Genomic DNA, 16,275 nt, shown 5'->3' with positions numbered 1-16,275 from the left:
AGAGTTGAAGTGTTTTGCAACGGGAGCTTACGACGGCTCGTCGTGAATGTGACGGCACGTCCTGCAGGTCCGTCACCGATTACAGAGAGTCGATTTTCAGTACCCAATTTCAGAATTCTAAGTATGCTGAAACGAGACATCTGTGACGGGCCGTCGTGCCTATGACGGTCCGTCGTGATGTCCGTAATCTTAGCCAGTTTTTTTCCAGAAATAAATGTGCTGCTCAAAACGACTAAACAGGTCGTTACAGGAGGTGATAAGCAGACAACAATTTTTCTTGGCAAATGAATATTTTTACAAGTTCTTAGCAATACTCCTCCTTAATATTGTAGTAAAGTTTTACTCATTATGAAGTATGTTAACAGTTTTCCTTATTTATATCGTAGTAAAGTTTTAAAGATCCATTTCTTACACAAATAAATGACATCTCCATTTCTATGAATTTCTCTATTATTTAAACAATTAATTATATAGATAATACACAATTATAGGAACAATTTTAGTCCATAGCTTAGTTATAGTATTAATTTCTTCTTATTATCTTTTCTTATTTGGAGGGAATCAACTGGTAATTTTTATGAAGTTTTCATTTTGTGAAGATATAATTTCGTACTTTCTTCATTTCTTTCTAATGATATTTTAATTTTTGTAATATTCTCCAAAATAAGTGATCTTTTTTAAGATATCAAGTTAGTTTTTTTAAAAGACACTTTAATAATATATAAAATTTATAAGATCAATCCAAATATAACTAACTACAAATATAAAATTATAACAAACGTCCAAAGAGTAGGAATTACTAAATCGAACATCTAAATTGGTATAGTTGTAGATTTTAAAATGAAAAAAATAAAGAATAAAAAATAGACTTGTGGCAATTAATTGGCTCTGATACCACATGAAATATATAACAAGTTAATACCTAACTTGACCTAACATTTTCGATATTTATAATTTTTACGTTTTATTTATTCAATAATTCAGAATATATTTTTTTTTAAATAATTTTTAATAAGTTTATCGATACTCATTCTTATTTCTCAAATTTTAGATTTTTGGAAGTTAGTCTTTTTAATTACATTATTACTCTCACAGTCAATTAAATATGTTGTGAGTATCGTATCTTTGATTAAATTATTATTTTGTGTTAAATTTCAATATTTACATGTCATTCATTTTATTCATTTTGTTAACATTTATTTTATTGTTATTTTTATAAATATTTATTTTTTTTGTTAGCGCAATCTAGAAGTACATTTAAATACGAAAAGATTTGCATATACAGATTGATCAATGATTCTGGCCACAATCTCGAGTCCACGATTTAAGCTCATTAAATTTCAATGCCCTATTTAAATAATTAAAAGATCAAAAAATGAAGAGAGTGGTGAACTAATTTTTAAAAGGGGGTTGAAAATTTTCAGATTTTATTAAAAAAAAAAGGGTTTACTATTCATTAATTTTTCCGTCACCATCACCCCGAATTTCGACCAACTCGGGTGAACAAAACTACTTTTCTTTTTCCGTTTTCCAACGAAGACCTACCACACGTTCCACAGCTCCGTCATTCTTCTCTTTCTCCTCACTGTTTTACAACAAACAACAGCCTGTAATGCTGCCAACGCTAGCGAGCTCCACTAATCCACCACCACCAACGACCCCTCGATCTTTCTATCACTTCCATTTTTCAACAGCCACCAAACCCATTCGAATAATCACAAAACCACCAAACAACCCTCATTCCACATATTTCATAAGTAAAATCACAAATTTAATATTTTATTTTTTATTTATTTTATTTAAATCAAAGATTTTATTTTAAAAATAACTTCTTTATTTTTTAAAAAATAAAGATAAAACCTATGCATGTTATATCATTTTTTAAAACTTATTTTATGAAACCTTATTGAATATGTTATCTTCGTATCACCAATTGTTTAGATTGAGAGTGAAGAATCTATATAGGAATGACAATGGGGCGGGGCGAATATGGGATCGGGTGGGTTTAAGACTATGTGGAGCAGAACAAATTTAAGGTTGTGTGGGACGGAAGATATGTGGGGCGGGTTGAAGTGAGTTTATAACAAATTAATGCAGAACAGGTTGCAAATATATATAATTTTAGATGAGTTCAAACTTAATTTTAAGTTTTTACATGTTATAAGAGTGATACATCATTATTTATTAAGATAATTTCTTTAAAATTATTAAATTATTCAAGATAGATAACGAAAATGATTTAGTAAAAAATAATACAATTTCCTACGTGTTTTCCAATTGACCTCTAAAATAAATAAATATGTAAGTCATCATCTATTAAATAAATACAATTTAATGAAAAATAATTTTATTTTTTAATATCAAATTTAACTAGAAAAAAGAAAGAAATTATTTTAAAAATTATGTGAGCAAATCTATGTGGAGCAAGTTGAAATGAATAAAACAATTATTATGCAAGCAGTGTGAAACACATTAAAAATTTTACGAGTTAAGCTCAACCCGCCCCAAACGTCCAGTCCATTGTCATCCCTAAATTTTATTATTACTACTATATAGAAGAGTGATGAATCAGGACGACCAAGACTATTCTGTAATTTTTCACTAATTCAAGGTTAAATTCGTCATTTTTGTTCAAAGACAAATTTCTAAAATTACTTTTCTGGGCCTTTCTAGAAGACTCTGTTGATTCATCTCTTTGTTTCAACAAATAAGAATTTCTAGAAAACTTCTCCCTACTGTCCAAAATTTTCTTTAACTTAAATTCAAGACCTAGACATTCAAGATCTACACATTAACTTCAAATTCATATCTGGATTTGCCTTCTTAGGTAAGTATTTGCCTCAAGATTAAATTTTTTAATTTTTCAATTTCATAACTTAAAATCATAAATTTTGTGGTTATGTTTATACCCACAATCGGCTTACCAATTTTCCATTCCCCCTGAGCAAAATTGCACGTGTCTCCAAATTTGCATTCCTTGGTTGTGTTGAATTTGTTGCAAAGTTTGATTTTCACAGTAGGAGCATTTCCATTGGACATTGGTGGTTCAACCATATTTCTTGATGCTGGAGCTGATCCTAAGTTCATCATCTGGGCCACGACATTATAGCCACCAGCGACTTGATGAAGGAAATGAAAACTCTCACCGAATGGGCACCCAGCAGTATTGTGTAAAAACAAATAATAAAGATCAACTTCAAATCAATATATATATATATAAATGAGGACCATAGAGGAGGTGATGTGTCACCTCTATATGGCCTCCATTTGCATTTAGCTTTTTCCATCTTTTTTTTAATTTTTTTTTATTATATATCATAAAAAATTACTTAAATTTATTACAAATAAATATTTTATTAATGGTGGATTATTTATAACAAAAACTCTTCATATTTTTATTTATTTATCTCATTTATAATTAAAAGAGAAACATAATTTATTTATTTTTGACTTTTTTAATTTAAATTAATTATTTTATTGTAAATATATATTACTTTATTTATACAAATATACAAATAAATACTTTATTAATGTATGAACATTTATAATAAAAAAAACTCTCTATATCTTTTTTCTATTTGTTTATCTCACTTCTAATCATGAAATCATATTATTATTATTTTTACATTTTAAGTATTTTTATTTTTATTTTTGAATTTATTCACTAGGAGTTACTACCCATGACTTGCCCCTCTTTAATTTTTACTTTTAATAATATTCATGACTCTCATAATTTTTATATTCATAACCTCCAATTTAAATTTATAAGTTTATGTGTCTTATGGAATTCCTTTATTTTGCCTATAAATTTATATTAGTTTCATGAAGATTCACATTCACAATTATTCTTTCTTTTTTCATCATATAAGTTTGATTTGTAACAAAAAAAAGAAGTACATGAAGGTAAGAAATACTTCATTGAAATTTTTATTTTTTATTTCCTCTATTTTTGTCTATATAAATTCGTATTTGATTTGTGAAGGAAACTAACATGTAACCAAAAAAAAAAGTACATGAAGTTAATAAATATATCATTCTCAAGTCCTTATTTTTTCATTTCCTTTATTTTGTCTATATAGATTCATATTTATTTTCATGACGATTCACATACAAAGTTATAATTTCTCTTCTTCATAATACTTGTTTGTGAATTAGCTAACATGTAACAAAAAAAAAGTATATGAAGGTAAGATATATTTCATTCTTAAGTCTTTCTTTTTATTTTTATGTACTTAGACATGCTTTCTTAATATATATTTTTATGTTTGTATTATAATTTATCAAGTAAGTATGATTAAAAAAATCTCTTTAATTCTTAACAATGTTTTGTCCGTATGCAATTACTCTTTCTAATAGTTAGTTTTCCATATATAATATAGTTTGATTATAATATTTGTTAGATTTCAAGAAATAATTATTATTTAGTATTGTTATTACTATTGAAAAGATAATATATAAATATATTAAATATGGTTTATATTTCGTTCTTTCTTTTGACATAATTATTTTTAATTCGTATATGCTTTTTTTTTATTCAGTTGGTTGCATATATGAATAGTTTGACATATGGATCAAAACATGATGGCGGATCTCTTTGCAAAGGAAGATGGTACAAGGAAAAAAAATGAAGCATAATTAGAGATTATTTTTTCACTTTGAAATTTATTAGCAACTTAGTTACTTTTGCTAGAGTTTTTAAAATTTTGATTTATGTAAATAATTTAGCTAAATGTATTATATTGTCAATGCTAATCATTTGATCCTTTAGTATTCTATTTTCTCTTTGTTATGAAAAAAATAAATATAATTATTTCATTTTAACAACAACAAAATTTATGATGATTAGTTTCACTTTTATTGTAAATTATAAAAAGTAATTGAAAAATATATTATTATTTTCATGATGTCATTTTTTGCGTATGTAACAATCTGTCGTCGTTCTTTTTGCTTTGAAATGTATTTATAATTTTTATGTAGTCACCAATTATTATATTTTCTCTGTTCATTTTTTGTATTTTCACACCTTATTTTTATTTTTTTATTTTACAAATAAAATCAATACATAATTAGTAATACATTTAGTGGCTAATAAAATTATACATTTGAATTATTTATAACTCATGTCTCTTCATCTTACTTGTAAAGTTTAATACTAAATATGAATCATGACTTTATATGCTTCATTTTTCGTAAATCTTATAAGTATTTAATTAATGTTTAAAAAATTATAATAAGCAAATGTAATAATAAAATAAAAGAAAACAATTTTGTTTTGAGAAATCAGAGTTTGGATAGAACATCACTACTCCTAGAAAAAATAGAGAAAATTAAAACATCTAAAATATTTTCAACCTAATACAATATATTGTTATTTTAACATATTATCCCTTATTTCATTTACTTCACCACGGTGAACATTTTGTTCTAATATATACATATACAAAACAAATAAATATATTTTATATGTTTTAAAAAAGTCTATGATATCGCAAACGAGGAAAAATACAAATATTATCTATATATTCGATACTAACCTAAATATTATATATTTCATATTATTAGCTTATAAATATTTCATATAATCGCGCGAAGCGCGAATAGTTTCACTAGTTAAGCTAAAAACATAATTCTCATCTCAATATTAGCAAACAAGTATATGATCCATAAAGCAAATATTTCTCCCTCAATATTTTCCTAATCTTCTTTTGTTAGTGTTCAAAAATTTCAATTTTATGGATTAAGATAATATCTGCTACTGTTATTGTTCTACTTTCATGTTCTGTCCATTAATTTTCTTTCTTTCGATTTTTATTATTGTTTATCCTCAAACCAGAGAAATTGAAGTGGAATTGAAGAAAATGTAAGTTGTGGGCGGTATAGATTACTAATGTATTGTTGGACTGTTAAACTTACGGTGAATCTGAATTTGGGTTGATGGTGTGAACTTTTATTCCTATATTGTGTTTATTATTTTTGGTTGGTTTTTGAACTTCTTGAATAATATTTAGCGTGATGAGTATATTAAAAAAATATGTATATATTGAAGGATATAATTGTCATTCTGCTTGATATTTAATTTATTTTTTATATATAAAATATAATATTTTACTTATCCATTAAATTGCTTCCACGTGGGTGAATATTAAACACACAATACAAAATATCTTCCATCTAGAAATTTTCATCCAACCTTTAAATAACTCTTCATCTTCTCTTCAGAACAGATTGTCCATCTTCCTGATATATCAAGTTTGTTTAGTCTCCTGTTGTTTCAATTCCAGGTAAGTTCTTCATCAATTTTTTGGTCTCTCTCATCTATATATTTATCATTTTTTCTTTCTGATTCATATAGCTATCTGTTAGGAATTATGATTTCAAGAAAGTTAGATTAGCATATTATTATTTTTTATTTACATCAGTTTAGTTGAGTTTGCCGATATAAATCTTGTGTACACATTCACAATTATTAAGATGGTGTGGAGATGATTCATTGAAAGTAAACTATTTATCTCAATCGGTGACCTTTATTGGCTTGAGACACTGGTGTGTTTTGTGAAATTTATATAGGCAATGATTTTTAGGGGTGATGGTAATTCAAATTTCTCCTTCGGATCACTAAGTAAAATGTTGACTCACACATACCGCGGTGTATTGTTGTCAAATCACATAGTCTCACCTACCAGCAACCAGACGACTACTCCCTGCACGCCACTAAACGGCTTGATGACTCATGATTCATTCTAAGATTTTTGCATTGCTTTATGTTATCCGCATTTTGTTTCTACCTAAGAGAATGTAGTCGAGATTTTGCCAATGTATTATGACTAAGAAGTTTCCATTTCAACAGTTATCTATCATGTAGAAGTTTACAAACTAGACAAGTGTTAGGAATCATTCTGTTTGCAACAAATTTTAAACATATGGATAATAAATAAACCATACAAATAAAATATGAAGAAACATGATTTTATTCATCAGGATTGTGAGTACAAATCTGTTCCTCCCTTGATTCTACTCTCTAAGATAATTTATCCATGATTCGAGGGCCGTTAGTGGCGTATTTCTCGAATTAGGATGATTTAGATTCGACCTCTCTATATGAATAATCCATCAATTTGTGGAGTATTCGAGATCTTGATCTCTTTATGGATTTTTCGAGATGCCTTTTAAGGGAATTTAGTACCCTTTATATAGGCATAAACTAGGGTTTAGGGTTGAGTAGCATCCAAGAAACCTAATCTGAATTGAACACAAGTTGTAGAGTCCCAACTCGAATTGAACGCATCTTCTAGAGTTCCACAAAATTTCAATGTCTACACATTCATTTACCGTTTGTACAGTATTAGTGTCTGTAATTGTTCACCAATAACATTATAGTAATTTTAACATCACTTAAGGGTAAAATAATAATTGTATAATTAATGGTCAAAATGAAAGTCTAAAAGAATCCATACACGTCTTAACTTTTGTTATGGGTCCATAAGGATGTTACATAGTATGACCACTAAATTTATATTTTGATTATTAAAATAGTCTTTTAAAATGGCGTATCAGTAGTTTTCAATTAATTTGAAGAAAATATTAAATTTCGTGACTAGAAGAATGAACAATGTTTGACTATAAAAAAATCAATAATTTGATCATGTCTTCATCGAAAGATTAAAAAATATAAAATTTTCATTTTTATATTTTCTTAATGTCAAATATGATAAACTATTTAACAGATAAAATTTGACAAGGTGAACGTTTGACATTCAAATCCTAATGTATATTAAAATTCAAACTAAAGAAAATGAGTAGTTAAAAAAAAGAAGAAGAACAAAAGAAAACGTCAATAGAAAAAGACTTTTGTTTAAAGATATAGAGGAAGAAAAAAACTAATAAATAAATAAATTAGAAAAAAAAACCTGAAAAAAAGTATATTGGTTATTTTGTAGGGGTAAGCTTTAGAGTTTCTTAACGGCATGATATTAAGCTGTGTTTTAAAAGGTAGGGGTGTGAGGCGAGGCGTTTTATACAGTATAGGGTGAGGCGTAAGCCCCGAGACACGGAGCGTAAGTCAAGGCGGTTTATACAGTATAGGGTGAGGCGTAAGCACCGAGACACGGGGCGTAAGTCCCATGATCTACGAGGCATAGTCTTATGTATATTCAATTTTATAGTTTTATTAGTAATAAAATAAGTAAAAGTAAACCTTTCAATGATTTATGATTTTAATTTGAGACAAGTATTAGTTATCAATAATGAAGAAAAAAATATTATGATTACTATTTAAGAAATATCATTAGACCAATAGTAAAAATATTATTTAAAGCAAAAAAAAATTTGAAAATTAAATTGAATAATGCTTCGTGTACGTTTTTACGCCCAGGACTACGTTTTTATTCTCGGGCTTACACCTCAAACTTTAAGACTTACGCCTTACATCTTTCATTATCGCCGTGGAGCGTTTTTCGTACGCCCCGCCCCAAAACTCGCCCTGGGACTCACTACAAAAACGTTTTTTTTAAAATAGATATTAAGTGTAGTATCAAAAAAAATTAATGTAATTTAGAATATAACATTACGATAATTGTTACTATATATAGAAAGAAAGTTTCTTTCATGATTGTTTTTATTGTTGTGGAGGCGAAAATGATTTTTTTGATAAATACTTTCAATATTTAGAATATAACATTACGATAATGTTATTGTATATAGAAATAAAGTTGCTTTCTTGATTGTTTTTATTGTTGTGAAGTTAGAAATTAATTATTTTAAGTATTTCTATTTATCGAAGATAATAACAAAATGTATCACAAAATTCATCGACAAAGTCAAGATACAAACACATTATACTTAAGTTGAAGCAATAGAGATTTGAAAGACTTTAAATCGATCTTTCCGAATTGATTTATCAATGATTAGTAATTTATCAGATGCAAAGCTTATGGTGCAAATATTACAAAATGAAGATAATAACATTGTGAAAAATCGATACCACTTGCGAATATATATAAAAACCGATGAACTTTTTCAAAGATATCAACATTTTATATATTCCTTAAACACGAAATGTTTTAACTCTTAATTTGACGCAATTCCCTATTTCCTTGCTGTTCTTTTAGAATTAAACTTTCTCAATTTTGATTGTAAACGACACATTTATGTCGTATGACCATTTGAAATAGATTATAAAGTAATATATTGAAGTTGTTTACTAAAGAAAAAAAGGGATAATGCACAAGTACCTCCTCAACCTATGCCTGAAATCTCAGAGACACACTTATACTATATTAAGGTCCTGTTACCCCCCTGAACTTATTTTATTAATAATTTTCTACCCCTTTTGGGCCTACGTGGCACTATCTTGTGGGTCCAACGTTGGTTGACTTTTTTTTAAGATAGTGCCACGTAGGTCGAAAAGGGGTAAAAAGTTACTTATAAAATAAATTCAGTGGGGTAATAGGACCTTAGTATAGAATAAGTGTGTGTCTGAGATTTCAGGCATAGGTTAAGGGGGTACTTGTACATTTTCCCTGAAAAAATAGTATAAAGTACAGAAATTTCATATCTTTGGAGGCTAATTATATCATATCCGAAAAGTTTTCTCAATTACAAATATTTCAAATTTTTTGTTCCTCTCAAATACATTCCTTGATTGTCCAATACATTCCAGAGGGGGTAGATATGTATCCGAGAGGAAATAGATGTATTCGAGAGGATATAGGGATGTATCCAAAAGAGGATTATAATATCTTAAGTTGTGAATTTATGTAATTTTTTCAAAATATCTAGCCTACATAAAACTATAATTGGTTTCATGCCGTCAAAATGGCTTGGCCCGCAAAGCTGGCCCAATCCAACCCTCGAATTAAGTGGAATTGAGCTAAATCTTTTTGGCCCATTTAGGCACGAGGCTTTTTAGCTCGTCCCATTTGGCCCACTAGCCTCGTAGGGCCAACCGCTAGCCTCAGAGGCCAGCCCATGGGCTTTTAATTTTTTAGAATATTTTTATTTATATTTTTATTAGTATTTTATTTGTAAAGATTTTATCAATAAATATTTTGAAAAATAAAAAATCTAAGTATTTTGTAAATCTTTACGTTTTAGGCCATGAGCCTACAAAATTTTTTACTGCCCAAGCCCATTACTTTATTAGGGTTTTGACTTTTGATTCATATTATTATAATTTATAAGTGTGTAACCATATTTGTTCTTTTGTCTTTTAGCTTAGAAGCTTTCTCTTTCATTTTAGGCATGACATTAGGATTTGAAGTTTTAGAGTTTTCAAGCTCATTCTAAGTTCAATTTTCAAATCGATATTGAATATATATACAGGAAATTCAGGAATACAAGTATACAACTATACGAGAAAGAATCTATCATTTTTTCGATTTGTTTCTTCTCCTAAACAAGCTAAACTTCATCTTGATTCTTAACCATGTTCATCTTTTGTGATAGTTTCATATATAACATATTTTTCGCAATTATTTTCGTAGTGTGATATCATGTGTGTTAGTTGTGTTTTCCTAATGATTAATCTGAAAGCTAGTTTTTCTACATGTTCATTTTGAAAGTTGAAACTAACTTTTGACATATTTAACGTATACAGAGAAATCAATGGATGATGATGATGAATGTAGTGCACATGAAACTAGTGTAGGGGTGAACGAATCCAAAGGACCTCTACAGAAGAAAATGAGGCAGTTAAAATCATCCTTCTGGAGGTATTTCAAGAAGATTGGTAGAGATAAAGATAGAGTGGAAAAAGCAATATGCAGAGGTTATAAGGAACCATATAAGGTTGGTTCTACTCTTGGACCTAATGGTAAAAATTATGGAGCATCACATTTGAAACGTCATTTAACTAAATGTAAAAAGGTTAAGTTCTATGATTTGGATCAAATGTATATGGATCAGCAAGGTAACATACAAACGAGAAAGATTGATCAGTTGATTTCCTGTGAAAAGCTTGCTTAAGCTATTATTGAGCATGATCTGCTGTTGAATATAAAAAAATTAGAGCTTGGGTAGATTATGTAAATTCAGAATTGGTAATGCCATCAAGGAACATTTCTGTTGTGGATGTCCAGAAAGTGTATTTCACAGAGAAAGAAAAATTAAAACAAGCGTTGGCGAAAATTCCTAATCGAGTTTGCTTGACTTCTGATTGTTGGACAGCAGGTACTTTTGAAGGATATCTTTAAATTTGTTTAACTGCTTACTATATTGATGATAATTGGAAGGTAGTAAGTAAAATTTTAAATTTTTGTTGTATGATTCCTCCTCATACTGGAGTTGAATTTGCTGGAACTATATATGATTGTTTGAAAGAGTGGGGTACTGATAGGAAGGTGTTCTCTATCACTTAAGATAATGCCACTAACAATGCTAGCATGCAAACTATTTTAAAAGGTCATCTTGATTGCAAAAGAGTTTGTTATGTGATGGTGAGTTTTTTCATGTACTTTGTTCTGCTCATATTCTAAATTTGATTGTCCAAGAATGTTTAAAAGCAGCTAATGATACCTTGTTTAAAATCAAATAAAGTGTGAAGTATGTTAAAGGATCAGATGATAGAATGAGAACATTTGAGCAATGTGTTAAGCAAGTTGGAATTAGTACAAATTTGATTTTACGTTTGGATGTGGCAACCAGATGGAACTCAACTGTACTTGATGCTTGAGAGTGCACTACAATATGAAAAAGCTTTTTCTAGTTTACAGTTAATTGATAGAAATTACTCAAGTTGTCCTACATCTGATCATTGGAGAAGGCAGAAAAAATATTTGGATTCTTGGAGCCTTTTTATGAAATAACAAATTTAATTTATGGTTTAAGTCATCCAACTTTCAATTTGTACTTTATGAAAGTTTGAAAAATTGAATGCTTGTTGAAAGAGAATACAAGTAATTAAGATGAAGTTATTAAGGGAATGGTTGTAAGTATGTTCGAAAAGTTTCAGAAATATTGGAATAGATATAGTTTGGTACTCTCATTTGGAGCAATTCTGAATTCTCAATTCAAGATATAATTTTTAGAATATTGTTTCTTAAAGGTGGACTCTTCTTCGGCAAAAAAGCAGGCAGCAACTATAAATTTAAAATTATGCAACCTCTATGATCAGTACGCAAATAATAAAATAGGGGCAACTGCTCCTACTACTCGGTATAAACCAACTGAAGAAGGAAGTCAATCCAAACAAAAGAAGTCTACTTTGTTTGCGGTAAGTATCTAATTTTGTCTCACTAAATCATTATGTATCTGTTATGCGGAATTCGAGATAATACGAGAAAATATAAACGCGAAAAACAAAGACAACAGATTTACGTGGTTCACCAATAAATTGGCTACGTCCACGAGGAAGAGGGGGAGCAGTTTTATTATGGAGAGGCAAGAACAGAATTACAGAATAGGGTTTGCCATAGCGTCTATATATAGTGCTAAGCTACGCCCTAACAGGCTTGGGCCCAAAATACAGAATTGACAGATAATTAAGGGCCCAATACAACAACATTGTATACCGTCGGGCCGGGGGCGTCTCCGCCCCCCCGTCCTTTCTGTTTGTAACGGGTCCGATTCAAGGCATTCAACAGTATCTTTTCATAAAGAACTAATTTTGTTTACTTGATGGTTTATGTAGTTCTGTTTAATGTGTAGTTAGATAAAAATGAGTTATCTTTCACTATTTTATTTGAAGTTAAAATCAGTTTACTTGTTTACTTGTTATGATGGGGTTCGTCTTCTTATCATTAGTATATTTCATGTTTCAAGTTAATAGGAATTTAAAGAGTTTGAGGGTACATCAGTTTGCACTGCTGGAAAGTCAGAATTGGATATTTATTTGGATGAAAAGAAGTTCAATTATCAGACTTTCAATGAGATGGATGTTATCAAGCATTGGAAAGATAATGAAAAAAAGTGTTTCAATTATCACCGTAGCATCTGAATCGGCATTTAGTATTGGTTGTTGTGTTGTTACCAAATATAGAAACTCTATCCATCATGAAAATGTTCAAACTCTTGTCACTACCAGAAATTGGTTGCATGGATTTACTCAATTTGATGAAGGTGATATTTTTCTATCTAATCTATTAGTATATTACTCTTCTTATGAAAGTATTTGTGAATAAATCTTGTATGGTGAACTGTAGATGAAGATAAACATCTTAAAGAAATAATATCACATGTTGATTCAAATGTGATCGATGGTACAAGTGGAAGCAAAAGGGGAGGTGGAGTCGTAACACTTTAATTAATGGATCATGTAATATTTAGCAATTTAGATTTATTAAGTATTTGGGCTGCTTTGTGTTGCTGGAAATCTTTTTAAATCAATTAGTTTTTTTGTGGCAGGAATGGTGGGATGATAAACATTTATCCGCTAAATCTTACGTTGGCTATTATGTATTTTTATAAGTATTCACCAAAGTCTGTGATTCAGAAATGTATATTTGTAAGTATTCACCGAAGTGTGATATATAAATAAATTTTTGGATGTATTGATGTCGTATTCATAGACGTCAACATTCGATACTCTTTCTAAGAGAGTAATAATATTTTTTTTTGAAGGGTCAACCCATCCCAAATCGTAGCCCACTTGGGGCTGGGTTGGGCTGCTATTTTATTGGCCCTTTATTTAAAAGGATCAACCCGTCCCAACCAATTTAACCTCTAGGCTGTTAGGATTGGATTGGGTTGGTTTGGGTCAGCCTATTTTGACGGCAGTGAGAATGCATAAGGAAAAATTACTTATATACACATCTTTTTTTCCTTAACACATTATTTCCTACCATTTCTAAAAAATTTCAAAATCCCTTATTTTCCTCCTAAAACTAATCTACCGCATACATAACTCACAACTTCAAAATTCAAAGTTTATCACTTTTTGATTTCATTCCATAAATCTTTCTCAATTTTCTTATCAGTTAATTTCTCAATTACTTTTGAAATTCAAAATCAAGTCTCTATCCTTTCAAAACTAATTTAATATGGAACAGGCAATTTGTTTATCTCTTCAAATAATCTGTCTATCATTTATTTTATATTTTTTTCTTTCTTCTTCAAAACATTGAATCATATGAATGATGCACCATATTTTAGTCTTGCTTTTACACAATTAAACTCAAATAACACTCGTCGTGTTTTTTTATTTCGAAGATATTGTTTGGATTGAAAACAGATCAAAAAAATGTACGACTCATTAATAATAGCGAAAGTAAATATTGAAAAGTTGAAGATGGAGCATGTAATATCGAATTTGTCGTGAGACGAAAAACACTGTTATTATATGTGAACAACAAAGGGGACGAAATGAGATGGACATGTCAGAAGGTTCATTCTTAGTCGGAGATTGATAAGTGAGTTTCCTGAATCTGCAGAAAGTTCATCAATAATATAAATATAAGCTAAATAGGACTTATATATCAAATGATTTTTTTTAGAAAAATTTATCAATTTTTATACTTTTTTTAGTTGGTAAATCACTAATGATATATAAACAACAAATTCATGTTTCATATTGTAATGTATCAGTATTTAAGTGTAATAGGTTAGTATGGTGATCTTGTTGTATCGATTTTTGAATGTGTTTCAGTTAGCTAATTAAATAATGCTACATTTATGAAAATATAATGTGTCATATTGTAATGTATCAATATTAAGTATAATTAGTTGATACACTAAGTTCTAATTTTGTTCATTATTTGAGGAGTTGTAATTTTCTGAAATTATTGATACAAAAATAATGTTCAATAGTGTATCATTCAAAACATGTATCTTTCAGCATGCATCAGACACAAAAATTTATGAAAATGTATCAGATACAAACATAAGATAAATGACAAGTTACTAATTTAATTATACTTCTTAGTCAGTATCATGTTTAAGGGTTGGACAATTTTTGTATCATGTTCAACTGATGGGCATTTTTATATCATGTGTGGAGTTGTTGTAATTATGTGAAATTATTGATACAAAAATTTCAACACCTTATCAAATGATTCGAGTTGATTATCTTTGCACAAGATATGAAACATTATTATGGAGATACAACACTGAAAAGGCAAAGTCAGACTATGTTAGCAACAAAGGTGATACTCTAAGGCCCAAAGGTCGTTTCATTCTACCGCATCAAGATGATTTGATTCTTGTCAAATAGCTATTGTGTACCAATGCATAGACACCCTTCGATGTTTAGTATCATTCTTTAACACAATTTTACTTAGGCTTTAGAGTGTTACTCTAAAAAAATGTTTCATGTCATTTTTTGAATTTGAATTTTTTTTGTTATTGATTATATCATTTAATTTTTTTTATATTTTGTGTTTTAGTTATAGTGTTGTTGATACATAACATATCACATGATACTTAAATCTTTCACATTATTCATTTAAAGTTCAGAAATATAAGTATCAGATTCATTACTAAGTTTAATCAATTGTATATAAGGAAAAATGGTGTTTATTTGATATATTACGTGTGTATGGTGTTTCCCACCCGACAAACATGATACAAAAGGAAAATTCAGATACACATAATAATCTTTCACTTCATGTATATGATACATTAGATATGAGTTTTATCAATACATAAATTACATAATTATGTATAAGATTCACATAAGTTATTATTAGATAACTTAGGTATGAGTCTTATCAATGCTTATAGATATACACAAGTTAATTATGTATCAAATAAATCACTCACACTCAAAATTGAACTATTTTTTTATTAAAAATAATAAAACTCACATATATGGTATACATACTTCACATTGTTAACAATTCAAACTACTTTATTGAAATATAACAATAGATGACACACCCTACCCTTTACATTGTAAGAGAATTTCCATTTCAAAAAACATAGTATAAATATCGCTCAATTAGATGACACACCCTACCCTTTTCATTCTCACAGTTCCTACAAAAGTAATAAAATATCAGTCATACCACGATTGAAGTAAGGAATAAATGTGAGTCTCTATCTAAGTAAGGGATAAATTTGAGTCTCTATCTCACATTAAATTCTTATAAATATTACATTCCTCAACTACCCCAAAGTTATTTTTAGGAGAAATTATGTAATCATAGATACATATTTCTCAAATATTGAAAAGAAGATGATGTTCATGGTCAGTGATAATCATGGATTAGCTATTTATACTCCATCCCCCATTCAATGAGAATTAACACCTCAAACTCTTTATAATAAATAGCAGAACAATTCAAAGGATGTTACTCATTATCTAAAATAGAAAATGCGCATTTCTACAAGGACAAAAGAAAAACA

The 16,275-nt window shown here is 28.7% G+C and overlaps 1 long non-coding RNA gene across 3 annotated transcripts; it reads left to right on the top strand.

Annotated features, from left to right (window-relative positions):
* The first annotated feature begins 6,149 nt into the window (after positions 1 to 6,149).
* LOC114074677 lies at positions 6,150 to 13,420 on the top strand. 3 transcript variants are annotated; one of them, XR_003575012.1, is made up of 4 exons: positions 6,150 to 6,281; positions 10,595 to 11,166; positions 12,041 to 12,208; positions 12,757 to 13,420. It is a non-coding gene; the product is annotated as an uncharacterized LOC114074677 (long non-coding RNA). The 3 variants fall into 3 exon arrangements; XR_003575011.1 differs by lacking the exon at positions 12,041 to 12,208 and having other exon boundaries at positions 12,757 to 13,415; XR_003575010.1 differs by lacking the exons at positions 12,041 to 12,208; positions 12,757 to 13,420 and having other exon boundaries at positions 10,595 to 11,248.
* Positions 13,421 to 16,275: the final 2,855 nt, after the last annotated feature.

Source organism: Solanum pennellii, chromosome 11, assembly GCF_001406875.1.
Source record: "Solanum pennellii chromosome 11, SPENNV200".
Classification (NCBI taxonomy): Eukaryota; Viridiplantae; Streptophyta; class Magnoliopsida; order Solanales; family Solanaceae; genus Solanum; species Solanum pennellii.
The sequence above is the reverse complement of the archived record's forward strand: the minus strand, read 5'-3'. Positions and strand labels throughout refer to the sequence as shown.